Here is a 15982-nt window from a genome sequence, read left to right on the forward strand (position 1 = left end):
GAATGGGACACCGCCTAGTCCTGCTTCATCCGTATAGATCTGAGCCACTGTTACAACCACTGTGCTAATCCATCTTGTTGAGGGCCTTCCCCTTTCTTTGTGGCTGCCCCTCTACTTTACCTGGCATGATGTCTTTCTCCAGATCCTGGTATCTCCTGACAACAGGCCCAAAGTCTCACCAAAGACCAAGTCTCACCATCTTTGCTTCAAAGAAGCATTCTTGCTGTACTTCTTCTAAGACAGATTTATTTGGTCTTTTGGTGGTTAGGAGTAGGGTCTCACCAGCCTGTCCCAACCTGATCACTGAACACAAAGCGGGTGCATAAGCAAAAGTAGTGAAGAGAGCTGATGGTTCCCGGCTATCAAAAGATATAGCATCTGGGATCTTAAAGACTTGAAGATAAATAGGTGGCCATCTAGCTAAGAAGTAACAAAGCCCACATAGAAGAAGCATACCAGCCTACCCTAATACGATTGGTGAAGACAAAGTGGGTGCATAAGCAAATGTGGTGAAGAAAGCTGATGGTGCCCAGCTGTCAAAAGATATAGAATCTGGGGTCCCATAGGCTGGAAGATAAACAAGGGGCCATCTCACAGAGAAACAACAAAGCCAAGATGGAAGAAGCACACCAGCCTGTGAGATCACAAAGCGTCAAAGGGATCAGGTATCAGGCATTAAAGAACCCCCCCCCCCAAAAAAAATCATAGGACTGTGAGGGGGAGTGTGGAGTGGGACCCAGACCCCATCTGTGCAAAATTAGACAGCTCCTTGCAGAAGGACTATGGGGAGGAGACAAGCCAGTCAGGGTGCAGTGTAGCAATGATGAAACATACAACTTTCCTCTAGTTCTTGAATATTCCCCCCCCCACCCCACACACTATCATGATCCCAATTCTATCTTATAAATCCAGCTGGACCGGAGGATGCATACTGGTACAGATAGGAACTGGAGACACAGGGAATCAAGAACAGATGAAACCCTCAGGACCAGTGGTGAGAGTGGCAATACTGGGAGGGTGAGGTAGAAAGCAGGAACAGATTATAGCGATCTACATATAACCTCCTCTTTGGGGGATGGACAGCAGAGAAGTGGGTGAAGGAAGACATCAGATGGTGTAAGATATGACAAAAATAATAATTTATACATTATCAAGGGTTCATGGGGGAGGGGGAAGGGGCAGGCAGGGGGAAAATGAGGAGCTGATACCAAGGGCTTAAGTGGAAAGCAAATGTTTTGAGAATGATGATAGCAACATATGTACAAATGTGCTTGACACAATGGATGGATGGATGGACTGTGATAAGAGTTGTATGAGCCCCCAATAAAATGACTTAAAAATTACATGTGTGTATTCATTCGTACAATGGAGTAAGTTCTTGCACTTGAGAAATGAGCTAGAATGCTCAGTGTAAACACTGGTTTCTTTGAAGGCAGAGATGTGACCTTGGGTGGTGCCGATGGCTGTTACTTGAAAATTTGGCAGCCCAAGTCCACGCAGATCCAGAGTCTTATCTGCTCTGATCCCGTTCTTCTTCCGACCATCGAGGGGGATTATGCTGCCTGAATATCCTTGCACTTGTCTCTGGGCCATGTAACTGGATCTCTAGAATGTGGTCAGAGGTGATCTCCTCCCAGGCCTGACCATCAAGCCCCCGGCAGGAGGCTCAGTGGTCCCTTCTTCCATGGTGACTAGAGGCTGCGTGCCTTGTCAACTGATGCTTTAGTTAAAGGTGCCGTTTTCATAGACCCGTTTTATCCTTACTAATTTAGGGCCCCTAGTGCCATACTGGGTTATGCATCCCTCTGTTAATTATAAGATCAGCAGTTTGAAACAACCAGCCGCTCTGATGGAGAAAGGTGAAGTTTTCTACTCCCATGAAGATGTACAGCCTCAGAACCCCACAGGGGTAGTCCTATAGGGTCAGTTAGGAGTCAGCATCCACGCAATGACAGGAAGATTGGCTGGGATGGGAGAATTTAGCTGTATAAAACAATTATTGTCTGAAACACTTTAGTCCTAGAATATTTTCAAAATCCTTTTCTTTGCCTTTTGCTGCCGTTATCAGTCAGGGTAATATTGGTTGTTCTAAGGAGCAACTTCAATATTATCAGTGACTTAAAACAAGGAAGGAAGGCTCATTAGGCACTCATATGCTAACAGGTTGATTGGGGCTCAGTTTCCAGCCATCCTCCCCTGCAGATATAAGCTGAGGAATGAAAGGAGTTTCACTTGGTGGATGCCCATCCAAGGCAGTTGTCCCACCTGCATTAGCTGGTGATGTGAGTAACAATAATAATACCTTGATTATGTTCTGTCACTGAGGACTGGGGATTATTTTTCAGCAGCTAATGCTGTTGAGATTTCTGCCGCGCGAGCATTTCCATAAAGATTTATCCGCGGAGGGTTTATTATTAAAAGCTTGAAAGAAAACTAAAGAGATACGGTTCTTCTCTCCTAAATCAGTTTCAGCATTTTCCCCCTATTTACTTTCCATTATAATCTATAGGCATTTAAAGAGAGTTGTAATTAACTTGATGGAAAATAATTTGGGATAATCATTCCCCAGGGAAAAGATTTTTCAAAGAAGCCTTTCTTCCCCTTCCTCTGAGACTTATTTTAGGATATATTCCCGAGGTATAGCATTTTTAATGTTTCTTAAATTAATGATATCAATTTGCAATACCATAAGCACTTTTTCTGCAGAATTACCAATACTAGGTTTTAACAGTTTAATTTTACTTTTCAAAATGGAAATAGCTGTACCTATTAAGATATGACAATATTGCAGTCTCAGTTAGACACCTTAGGATGAAAGAATTTCAAAACGTTTGCCTGAAAATGGGATGAAGAGAGAATGAAATTTGCCCACAAGCTTTTTGAAGGCCCCATTGTACATAAAAGTTTAAAGATAATGTCTTTTGCCTCCTAGTTCTCTCCTCTAGTTCCTTTTACTTTCCTCCTGTCCCACTATCATGTTCTGCTCTTAATAATTCCTCTCAGCTACATTGCACTTGATCAAACCCTACCTGCCATTCTACATTCTCTTCGCCATCGGTTTTAGATCTCTTGTTCCCTAGTCCCTGGGTTTGTTGGCTCTCTCCTCCTCCCCCCGCCCCACCCCCCATCCTCTGCTCCCATGTGCGTCTGGAACTACTGACCCCATTGTTTTATCCTCGGGATTGTAAACAATCCTGCCTATCATATAGACAGACATGAAACAAACAAACAAACAAACAAAGCACCTACAAAAAGTTCCAGCTCTGTCTGCTGACTTTTAAGAATGTTTTCTGATTGGGTCTGATGAGGTTCCAAACCCTGGTCCCTCCCCCCAACCCCCACCCCCTAAGTCAGAAATCTGTTTTCAGGATTCCTTGAGGACTTTGTTGCTTTGGTCCTCTTGCCTGTAGCACTGTGGGTCAGGGAAGGGGAATTGTGTCTCGTGGTGGGGCTGGTCCTTTGGTCCTCTCTGTGCATTGACTGCTCCGAGCAGGAATGTTGTCCTCAAGGCTTGGTGGGCTAGTATGTGATCCACTCTTTCTTTCTTAGTTTGCTCCCATGTGGTCTGGACAGCCCCACCACTCTTCAGTTCTGCCTCTATAGTGTATTCTTCTGGGGAGGGAGTCAATGCAGCTGGGATGGGAGCTGGCTCCACAGTTCTATTAGTTCACTGCTCTCTACCAGCATGTTTCTCTCAAGGCTTGGTGCACCAGAATGAGGTCTGGTCCCTCTCTCCCTTTCCTGTGGAGACATAACCCATGGGTGGGTTAGTGCCATGTTCTCCCCCACCCTCATGTATTTTTCCTCTTGAATGTAGACATGTATATATATAAATATATTAATATATAATGATTGGGATACAGGCCTGTGTACATATAATTATATGTTAAGTATTAAGGTAGCAGACAGACATTGAACCCCTCAATGTCTTCCCTCAATACAAGAACACTTTGTTCTAATAACCTGGCAATCTGTGATGCTCACCTTCCCAATATGGTCACTGTAAGACAAATGGTTGCATAAGCTAATGTGATGAAGAAAGCTGATGGTGCCCAGACATTAGAAGACATAGTGTCTGTGGTCTTAAAGGCTTGAAGTTAAACAAATGGCCATCTAGCAAGGAAGCAACAAAGTCCACATGGAAGAAGCACACCAGCCTGTGTGATCACAAGGTATCACAGGATCAGGTATCAAGCACCAGAAGATCCAAAACAAACAATCATATCAATGTGAATGAGGGGTATTGGAGTGGACCCAATGCCCATCTGTAGACAATTGGACATCCCCTCACAGAAGGGTCGCAAGGAAGGGACTAGTCAGCCAGGGTGTGGTATAGCATTGACGAAAGACACACATCCCTGTAGTTCTTTAATGCTTCCTTCCCCCCACTATTAAGACCAAGTTCTGCTTTACAAATCCACCTAGCCCAGAGCATATACACCGATACTGGTAAGAGCTCTTGACACACAGAACCCAGGACAGATAAACCCTTCAGGAACAGCAATGGGAGTAGTGATACTATGACGGTTGGGGGAACGTAGGGGGTGAAGGGACAGAAAGGGGAAACTGATCTCAATGATTGAAGTATAATACCTCCACCCTTTTCTCTGAAGGAGATGAACAACAGAAATGTGGGTGAAGGGAGACAGCAGATGGTATAAGATATTAAAATAATAATAATTTATAATTTATCAAGGGTTCACAAGGGTGGGCATGTAGGAGGGGAGAGAGGAAAAAAAGAGGAGCTGATACAAAGGGCTCAAGTAGAAAGAAAATGTTTTGAGAATGACGATGGCAATATATGTACAAATGCGCTTGATGCAATTGATGTATGGATTGTGTAAGAGCTCTAAGAGCCCCCAATGAAACAATTTACAAAATGAATCAATCAATCAATAAGGCTTTAAACATCAAAGTAAAAATAGTCATATTACCACTATCCAGTATCTACGGTTGACATTTTGATGCGGAGCCATTTATTACATCTGTTTACACGCACAAAGGCAAAGCTCACGTAAGTTAATTGTACATATTCCGGACAGAACCTACTTTTAAAACTTATCTACATGCTATGTATACTTTTATGCCAACAAATATAGGCCTATATATCATCATGTCAAAAATAAGTGGTACAATAGAGTAGCTTCTAGCTAATGTGTCTCTTGAAGTTAAATGAAAAGTAAATCTAGTGAAGTCAGATTTAAAATTTGGTTGGTTTCTTTTTTCAGTCTCACTCGCCACATTTCAGTTTTGCAAAGACTGAACAAATTATTGAACAAATTATCAATTTTGGGATATTGGGTTGTTCCAAGTTATTTCTTTTTGCTAAACAATATTTCAGTGAACACCTTTGTAGCAGTTTTTGGAGACATCCATGCTTACTTTCCATGATAGTTAAGGTTTCATGTCAACTTAGCTCTGCTAGGTCCTCAGTTGTTTGGCAGTTAAGATGCAGTAATTCCCCATGATGAAATCTAATGCAATGTAATCACTTCCCTGAAGAGGTGTTTTGAGCAGCTAATCTAAGGAAAGGAAGTTTCCTTGTGGATGCAGCCCGCTTCCCATATATAAGATGCTGTGGCAAAGCTTGCTTGCTTCGACTCATATAGGACTTCCGAAATTGGACTCTTGAGTCAGAGGCTTGCTGTATTGGTTGCCAATCCTGGGTGTTGTCAGTCGTTTGCCAGCTGCCCTGCCTATGCAGGTTCATCACCCCCTGTAGCTACAGGAAGCAGAAGAAACCTCTAGTTTGACATCTGGCCCATGAACCCAGAACTTTCCCACCTTTACAGCCATGGGAGCCACTTCCTTAATATCAGCAGCTATACATACACATACACACAAATATAAACCACTGGTTTTTGCCTCTGGAGAGTCCAACCTAAGATACTTCCCAGATTCAACAGTGGGACCTAACTGTATGCAGACACATGGCAGTTTCAAGACTGACCCAGCTCTAACCTCATGTGCTTCCTGGTTTCTTTCTTTGACTTCATCAACTCACTGCCAACCTTGTTGAGATGCATTTTCAGCTCCTCCTGTTTCAGCTATTGTTTCATTTTTTATTTCTTTAAACTTTACAATTTTGAGTATACTAGGATATTATGTCCAAGATTTTCCTTTCTGGAAGTAAATTTCCAAAACTTCCTTTCTTTCACGTTTCACAGCTCTATCAGTGTGGATCAAATAAATTAGGTGTGCTACATCAAAAGATAACTTGCTAGTAGCTAGCAGTTGGGATGGTGTGGTGTGTTCAAACCCACCACAGTCATTATGAACCAAAATAAACTCAATGGCAGTAAGGTTTTGTTTTGGTAGTGACTCAAAACAACACTTTATTATGCTCTCATGCTATAGAAGACTGACTGGGTGCTACTTCAAGTCACCTTCTCTCCAGTCTATAAACTGATGGAGCAGTCACCATCTGGAAGGTGGCGTAGATTGACTAAGAATTCGTTTAGCAAATTCTAGTTCTTAAAGACATATCCCAGAATGATATATGTGACTTTTATCCACATTTCAATGATAAAAATAAGTTACACTTCATCTTAACACAACCATAAAACAAAACAAAACCCTCATTGCCATTGAGTCAATGCTGACTCACAGTGACCCTCTAGGACAGGTTAGAACTGCCCTTGCGAGTTTCTGAGACTGGAGATGTTTACAGGAGTAGAAAGCCCCATCTGTCTCCTACAGAGCCGCTGGTGGTTTCAAACTCCTGACTTTCCTTTAGCAGCCCAATGCCTAACCACGACACCACCAGGGCTCCTACAACCTTGAAAGAGGAGGTAAAATACATGTTTCTGGAATAACAACCAGAAATACTTGGGGAAAAGCATGAATGATGCATTAAAGGTGCATTCAATGTTTATTGTTTTTCTTTGATTGGTTGCAACGTTTATGCATATGCATCACAAAATAGCGATGATGAGAATGCCCAAGTTTGCATAGCTAGCAAATGGCAGCGCTGGGATTCTAATTCTAAACCTGAATGCTCAAAGGCTTCCCAAAGTCCTTTGAGTTGTCTTTCTGCACTATACTGGTTTTTATCGCTGCTCCTCTTTATCTGTGTTCTATCCAGACCTGCGGCTGCTTCTGTTGTTGTGAGCTGCCGGGGAGAGGCAGCCCTGGACTCATGGTGATCCAAGGCACCATGAAGCAGAGCCCTGCTGGGCATGTGCCGGTCCCTGGGTCTCCTTCCATGTGGAAGACCCAATCTCTGTTGCTGGTCAGTGCCCCTCATGTGCAGCCACCATGTGTGTCTCTCAATGAATGCTTGAATGTTACCGTGATGCTGACTAGGTTTCAGCAGAGCGTCCAGACAAAAAAACAACAAAGTCATCACCTTCAAGTGCATCTGCTTCATAGCAACCCTATAGCAGAAAGAACTGCTCCTGTGTGTTTCCAAGATGCTAAATCTTTTCAGGAGTAAATAGCCTCCTAGTCCTTCCTCGGAGAAGTGCCAGCTGGGCTCCCTCCAGACTAAGAGTAGGAAGAAAATCATGGCAATCTGCTTCTGAAAATCAATCCAAAATAACCAATGAATCTAGACCTACTAGTTGCCCCCAAATAGTGTACATGGGTAAGCCCTAGCTGTTGCCCTGCCCCTCCGTCACACACATGGCTGCCTGGGCCTCCCAAGGGCTGGGTGAGCCAATACCGCATCAAGAGCAGAGCCTCTAGTCATCCCAGAAAGACAGAGGGTGCCTTGAGCCATGGCCACTGAAAACCCGGGTACTTTGTATGATCTTTCTCTGTTGAAACTTGTGCAGACGTGATGGGACCACTGGGGCAGGGAGAGTGGTCTGGCCATTCTTCCGTCTACTCAGTTCTGTGTTGAGCTTCAGATGAGGGACGAAGGATCACAGCTAGCAATCCAGTTAAGAGAAAAACTCCCTGGTGGAGAAATTGGGCTTTCCGATTGATGCGGCTGCAGCGATGTTGATTTCAGATAGTGGCCTTTTCTTCCGCTGTTCATATTTAATTAACCTCCGTCTCGCCCAGAGATCAGCTTTGCTTCTAGACTTAATCCCTTCAAATGAAGTAAGTTTCTCCCTGAACCCTATGTTCAACTTTCTAGCGCCACAATGAAATGGCCAAACATGAGAAACATGCTTAGAAGCGGCCTAAAGCTTTCTCTTCTTTTCCTTGAATACCCTTGTTAGGTGCACTTGGGTCAGTTCTGACTCATAGCCAATCGGGCTGTGGGATGTCTTTCTTCCTCACTTCACAGGGGAGGAATCCTGAAGGTGCCTATCTTCCACCTGCTCTTGATCTGTTCATGTCCTTGACTAGACTTTTCTTCCCTTCCTCTCTGCAACTGCCTTTGTGGAACTAGGTACCGAAGCTGGCAGAACTCCTCGCTTTGCGGCTCCCACGTGGTTGGCACCTTTCCCTGCTTCCCTGCTGGTGACTTGGCGACCTCCTCCTGCCCGTCGCTCTTCTTTTCAACTGATCATTTTCCCAGAGCGGGGACTGTGTTTATGTTGTCATCTTTCCCGTTAGTCTGGTTTCTATTTCTTCAACTCATTTTTTTTAACTTAGCAGATGTTAAAAAGTTGCTCTAATTTGCATTTCTTGATTACAAGTTCTTTTGAACATTTCCCCCGACATTTGTTTCCTGTTTGTATTTTCTCGTGTGTATGTTTTGTTTGTGCAAGATGCAGTCGCTTCGTTAGTGGAGACATGGGCGGGGGAGTATCTGCTAACCCCTTCAGATAGTATTGGCGAATGATCCCCTTGAATCACTTTGGATGCTAATGTTTTATCATCCAGTTATTTCCTGTTCTGTTCTTATGTATATTTTATGACTTTAAAAAAATTCATGTCCTCTTTCTCCAGAGTTATTTTCTTTCGGAATCTCTTTACCTGTTTGAGCGTCTCTTCCCTCCCAAGGATGTAGGCTATTTGAGGGCATAAACCCTGACTGGCTTACCCACCAGTCAATCACTGGTCCGTGGGATAGCACTGGCAACTCAAATACTTATTGGATACAAATATCTGTCATTGCTTCAAACCTTCCAAAGTAACCACTTCTTTTAAAACTGTCACATGCTTCACCAATTTCCTCTGGATTTATTTGATTAAACATAGATACCTTTTAGTTCTTTAATCTTATGGGCGCATATTTATGTATCCATAGAAAAGTTATTCGAATTGATTTCCCTTCACACCGTTCTCTTAGGTGCACGTAGTATATGAATGATCTCCCACCCGCTTTTTATAGTAAGCATTTTTTTAAACCTTCTCTTTAATTGTTGTGCTCCATGAGTCTGCAGTCCTAATTTTATAATATCACCCAGCAGTTTTCCACCTTGCTAAAAATAAGTTTTAAAGTAGCTCCCATAAGTTTAATTTCCCCTCATACTCCTTCTTTTAAGACTAATCTTCGATAATGTTACTAATATCTGTTCAAGTTAATTTTGGAGCCACTTGGGCGTCATTACTGATGGAGGGCTTTTTAGGATCACTGCCATCTTTTCTAAAGACTCAGAAACCAGATAAATGGGTCTTTGGCAATGAACTGGCATAAAGCCTACCTGTTGGTCATCAGCTGTGTCCATCTTTCCCCTCTTATAAAAAGGAGCCATGTCTCATCTGTGGTCTCTCGCCACTTCTCCCACTTTTGGTTACCTTGTAGGTTAAAAACAATATCTCTGAGGTCGAATTCTTTACTACCTTGCTATATCGTTCTTTTTGTCTCATTGACAATACCTATTAAGGGTATGCAATATTTTTAAGTGATGTCTTCATTTATATCTTGAGTCACAATTTTAACCCTGTGCATGTCCTAGCTGACTTTCTTAAGCACTTTCACCAGAGTCGAATCAGAAAGAGGATCTGACCTCCTTTACAAAGTCTGTGTGCCTGTACTGTATTCATTCCACCACCGTAGCGCCTCTTTTCCAGATTCTGTATGAGGCTCTAGGGTTGCAGTCATCAGCAACATAAACATGGTCCTTGCTGCTGTGTTGCTTAAACTTTGAGCTCCTTTCTTTCCTCAGTCCCAAAGATGACTAAATGTAGGGATAAAAACACGAGAGTTTTCTAGCCTTCAGGTTTCTAACCAGAACTCTAGCATTTTTAGAGACAGAGTTATTTTTTGTCTCCAACTGTGTCATTTATTCCACAGTTAATCATCAAAAGTGGGTAGCAGTTTGTGGGCTTGATGAGTCTTGTGAGGCTCTGCCACATGTTGGATATATGTTTCAAGACCACAAACCTACTCAATGGCTTAGTCATCCCTGTCAGCTATTTCCAAGCCCCTTACCAATCACCCTCACAGGTCTCCCTCTTTTGGAAACACTGGCAGCATCCTTCCCACTGCATGAGCCTTTAATTCTCCTTAGTAGCTGGTATAGGATGTCCTACGTCGGCCTTCTTCAGGAGGACACTCTGTTATGTGGTCCCAGGAATCTTTCCTTCTATGGAAAGTTCGTCTACTCATCTACTTCTTATTATTGATTTCCAGCATCCTCACCAGTGGGTTACTGATTTCTTCAACTGCCTTTTTAATTGAAGAATTTTATTTCAGAATTTAATTTTATGGGCTCATCATCTTCTCCGATAAGCGTCCTGGGATAGTGTCTTTTCAGCTCTTTCTTCCTTTCTCTTATCTAATTGGCTCCACAAACAACCAGTGCAGTGGAATTCTCATCAAGAACTTTGAAGGACCCTAGTTGATGCTCCGACAAACTAACTCAACTAACTCATTCCTCCTCCCACCCCTTCTTCCCATCACTAAGAAACTCTTTCTGAAAAATTTGCAAATTAAATTTAGAAGAACCAAGTTTTGCATCATGGAGATAGTAAAGTTTCTGATAGATTCAGGAATCAATACAGTTGAACCTGGTCTGTTGAAAAGGGCTAGTCTTGCTTCTTTTACCTATCTATGGAAAAGAACACACTTTTTTTTAATTAGGAATCAACTGTAACTCCTGTTCAACGATCAAAAATGTTGCCTGGTATTGATTATTGTATTCTTTGGTAATTATTTATCAAAGATAACACAAATGTGATATCAGTAATCAAGAGGGAGACTGATAATGTTTTCCAAAGAATCTTCAAATCCTAAGCAGTGGGTTGAAACGAGCAGAGACATCTCCAGTCATCAGAAGAGAAACAATGGTTTTGGAACAGTCTAATGGAAGTTGATCTCTAAAAAATTTTAAAAATCAAACTGCCGTGGAGTTGATGTCAATTCACAGAGACCCTATAGGACAGGGTACAGTAGCCCCTATGTTTTTCTAAGACTGTAACTCTATGGGACTTATGGAAGGAAGTCCTTTCTCACACAGATCATGACCTGTTGGTTAGCCGCAAAATGAATAATCGCCATGCCCCTAGGGCTCCTAATCACGAAAAGAAAGTAAAAAAAACAAACAAACAACAAAAACCATCAAGCATTCAGTGAACAGCCTGGGGATGGCCATTTCTGGCTTCCTCTGGCTTCCCTATTGCCATGAGCAAGAGCCAGACATACCTCCACACTCCATCCTTCTTTACCTATCTGACACCGACCATTCCTCCCATGGCACTCTATTTCTATGCTGGACTCAATCCTTTGCTGCCATGGTCACAGAGAACTCACAGACAATGGTCACAGTATGGGAGTTTGTTAGGGAGTTCATCGGTTACCAGAAGCCAGGATAGTCAGGATCAAATAGTCAGGATCCAGTCATTGGTGCACAACAACACCTCTCCTCAGCCAGCAGCCAAGTCTCTCACCAGTCTTCAGCTTCTCAGCCACTGTTCCCACCTACCAGTCCCTCTGTCTCACAGTCCCCTAGCACAGCACTAGATGAAGAGTAGATGCCCCACAGTCTTTGCGGCATTCCTCTGAGTCCCTGTGCCATAGTCGCTGATGCAGTCTTGGCCTCTTGCCACTTCAGGAAGAGATCTGGAATGTGCTCTTCTGATGGTCCTGGGCTTTCTTTCTGCCTGAGATTTCTCTTACATGTAGGGAGAGGTGTGGTTTTGATGGAGGTATGAATTTTGTCTTTTAAATGATCCTATCCCCAAGGGGGAAAAAATGAGGGATGGTGTCTTAAGTCATACGCTCCTGTAAAGTAGTGTCAAGGTACAAAAGGTATGACTTGGCTCACCTCTCCTAAGGTGAGGATTTAACCCCACGTAATCCTGTCCATTAGTAAGCAGATAACTCCCTCCAACATGGGGTTATCACTACAGGATTAGAGTTCAGAATCATAATACACCATATGAAGAATTATGACTAGTGGGGCCATATGAACCCACTGTATCTCATAGGGCAAAAGATTTTGTTGACAATTGTGGAAGGGAAAAATGAAAACATTTTATGAAACTCCTGACTCAATGATACTGCAGAAAAATAAGATCCAGCTGCATCTTGTAAACTCTTAGATGACCTTTCTGGCCTGTGAAAATCAGTGGAGAAGCTTTTAATGACTCTTAGATCTGTCATTTTATGTGCTGAACTTTCGTGGTGAAATTAGAGGACACTAAAGCTTTAGTCCTCTGCCTTTGTTCTGATTGTCACAACTTTTGATCATATAATTTTTATTTCTACCTCTCTCTCTGCTGTTTCTTTAGAAATGAAAATGTTTTAGAAGATGTCATTTTTGAGAGTTCCAGTCGATGTTTTCCGGGTTTGCCATTTTTGTCAGGCCATCAGCTGAATCTGTGTCACTTATGTAAATAAGTAATTGACCAAGAAATTTCATTGACTGATCTTGCTGATCATTCACACCTCAGTGATTCATTGACTGATAGGAAGGATCATTCACACCTAAGGGTTTAGGCTTCTCTGCAACAGTGTTTTATTTCTGAGAAAAAGGTTTTCTCAGCTCTTCATTTCTAGCCCCTGAGAAGTTACTTTCTTCTGATGAGTTTCATGACCTTTGAATTCCTTGGCAAAGGGAAATGAAGAGTGACTTATCTGTGGGTAGCCACGTAATGGTCCCTTGGTTATGAACTCATCCAGAGTTGGTCAGCCAATGTTTGTGTAATCGTTACACAGGGACTCGAACACTGTAGGTGCACTGAGAAATATCTGGGAAATGTAATGTACTTTAAATTACCAAGAAGTAATTTGATCTGAATAAGGCAACTCCAAAGAGAGCTCATTATGTTTCACCAAAATGCAATTGCAAACTGTAATTGGATTTCTTTTTAAGATGAACAGCAAACTCAGGGAAGTGGTACATTTATCATTTTTTTGTCAACCCCTTTCTAGAACTTGAGCAGTAGAGGCAATGGCCCCCAGTGTCGCCTCCCTTTAGGTTCAGAGAGTCTTCTATAACTTAAATAGAGTTGGTAGATTTTGCTGTCATTCCTTTCCTGTACACAATAGCCATTAATGGGTTTGGGGCAGAAGAGGAAGTATTCAGTGGAATTTTCTAGAAGATGAATCTGAGAGTCATATGTAGAGAAGATTGGAGGGTAAGACAAGAAATCAGAGGAAGGTAGAATCTGAGACTGTTGCATTAGCCGAACTTGACAGGACTGGGATTGAGCAGGGACTGTGGTCTTAGAATGGAAGATGTGGGAATGAGTAATAATTCAAAGCAATTTCCCCCACCACACTTAATAACGAGTTGCATATTGAAGACGGAAATAACCCTGCTTCAGGGAAAATGAGGTTTTCGGGGCAAGGTTGAGCCTCCGTTTTCCATTGTATGAAAGAAAGGAATTGAACATAAATGATCTCCAATCTCTTTCTGGATCTCATTTTTTAGGGGATGAAGATTGGAAGGTGTTAGAGTTTTGTCCTCCATTTCCCCACCAGGAAAGAGTGAAAGGCAGACTTTCTAGTTGGTATCTCCTTGCTTCTCACTGGACCTTGGATACATTCCAAGTGGACTCGTGGCTGACTGAGACCACTAATTATACCAACCCATGCATATGGTCTCCAAAGAGTTCTTGTCTGAGATACATTTACACCAGGAGATTGCCTCTCAGAAGCTCGTTTTTGGAAGGGCTATTGTTAGCTACCATTCAATTGACCCCGACTTATGGTGAATCATGTGCACCAAACCAAAAAGCAAGACTCACTGCCATTGAATCAATGCTGACACCTAGCAATGCCCCCTATGGGATTCTGAGACTGCATCTGTTTACTGGAGTAAAAAGCTCAGTTTCTCTCCCATGGAGCTGCTGGTGGTTTCGAACTGCCAACCATGCGGATTGCAGCCTACTGTATAACTACTACACCACCGGGGCTTCTCAAACTTATGCACAATGGAAGAAAACATTGTCAGATTCTGCAGTATCCCAAGATCAGTCGAAGGTTGGACCATGGCGATGCATCGGGTTTATATTGGCTGATTTCAGCAGCAGAGCTCCATGCATTCCTTCCAAGACGATCTTAGTCTAAAAGCTCTGCTGAACCGTCTTCAGTACCGGTAGCAAGACATATGTCTCCACCCACAGATGGGTGGGGGTCTACGTATGAGATCCATTGTCTGGGAGTTGGACCGAGGTCTCTTGAATGAAAAAGAAAGAGTTCTACCATTATATCCCCAATCCCTTGCAGGAAGGGATAATGAGACGATCGCAGCTAACGTGCTTTTCCTCAGAAATGATCATGTTCAATAGCTGTCCAGTCTGCCCATTTTCCAGAAATAGTCACATTTCTTTCTTTTTTTTTTAAATTTTAACAATTTATTGGGGCTCATACAATTCTTTTCACAGTTCATATATATACATACATCAATTGTATAAAGCACACCTGTACAGTCTTTGCCCTAATCATTTTTTTCTCTTTTCTTCTTTTACATTTTATTAGGGACTCATACAACTCTTACCACAATCCATACATATACATACATCAATTGTATAAAGCACATCCATACATTCCCTGCCCCAATCATTCTCAAGGCATTTGCTCTCCACTAAATAGTCACATTTCATCCGCACTTCTCACTAGCACTGTTTAGGCATAGAAACATCGGAGGTGTTAGGGTGCCTATCTCGTAGAGGAAGCAAATGACACTCAGAACAACACAGCAGGTTGCACGAGATCACACAGCTCCTACATGGTGGATAAAAGGGAATGTGGGCATCTGAAGCCTACGTCCAGTGCCCTTTCCCCCATGTTAAGAAATTTATGGAACTTTTCAGTTCCTGGGCAAGAATGGGGTGTTTGGGGGAGGGTGGAATTTGAAACCATTCAAATGTCATTCTCTGGCCTCGTTTTCCTATTTCCAAATAAAGGCCCCACAGCCACCTCATTTTGAATAGTCTGACAAGATTCTACCCCGTAATCCACTGCAGCAATGATCATCACCGTACTTTCTCCCTGACCGTCCCCAGGAACAGTCAGTGGATTAATGTCGTTAATTAATCTTCATGACATGCCAGCAAATGAAGCAGATTGCAAGTAGAATGTCCCACTTGACTGACTGGGAAGCTGAGGTAGAAACAAGGTGATGGAGCAGCCTCAAGGTTAGAATCAATCAGCAGAGCCGTGAGCCAAGAATAGCTTTTAAAATTTTTTTTTTATTTTATAGCTGAAGCTATAAAGACCACGGTGAAGGGCTCTCACAATTCTCCTTAGAAGATTATTGTTCAGGTACCAAGAAAATAAAAAGTTGCTGCTTTAAGGCCAAGCTTTTCTTGACTTGGTTATGTCCCACTCCCTCGCATTTGCGACTTCATTTCCTTTGGGGTGTCCCCCATGGTGCCACCACAGGGACACCATCTTCCTTTTTTCTGGGAACATGCGTGTCACTGCCCTGTGGATAAGGCAGAGCTCTGCTGTTGGCGTTCTACTGAGACCCTAACGCTGGCTGTTTGGATCCACCCCGTAGGTCAGCGGGAGAAAGGTCTGGTAATCAGCGTTTGTTCAGATTACAGCCAGAAAGACAACAACAAAACAAAACAAAAACACCCCCTGGAGCTCCCTTCTACTTTGTGACACCTGGGGTGGCCATCAGTCAGAACGGGCTCAGTGGCAGTGGGTTTGATTCTGCAGGTGACAATCTTCTTTATCTCTGTGATA

The 15982-nt window shown here is 42.7% G+C and overlaps 1 long non-coding RNA gene across 1 annotated transcript in view; it reads left to right on the forward strand.

Moving 5' to 3' along the window:
• The window catches only part of LOC142448663 (uncharacterized), a 60829-nt gene that overhangs the window by 42788 nt on the left and 2059 nt on the right, over positions 1–15982 (forward strand). The window lies entirely within an intron of this gene.

This window comes from Tenrec ecaudatus, chromosome 5, assembly GCF_050624435.1.
Source record: "Tenrec ecaudatus isolate mTenEca1 chromosome 5, mTenEca1.hap1, whole genome shotgun sequence".
Taxonomy (NCBI): Eukaryota; Metazoa; Chordata; class Mammalia; order Afrosoricida; family Tenrecidae; genus Tenrec; species Tenrec ecaudatus.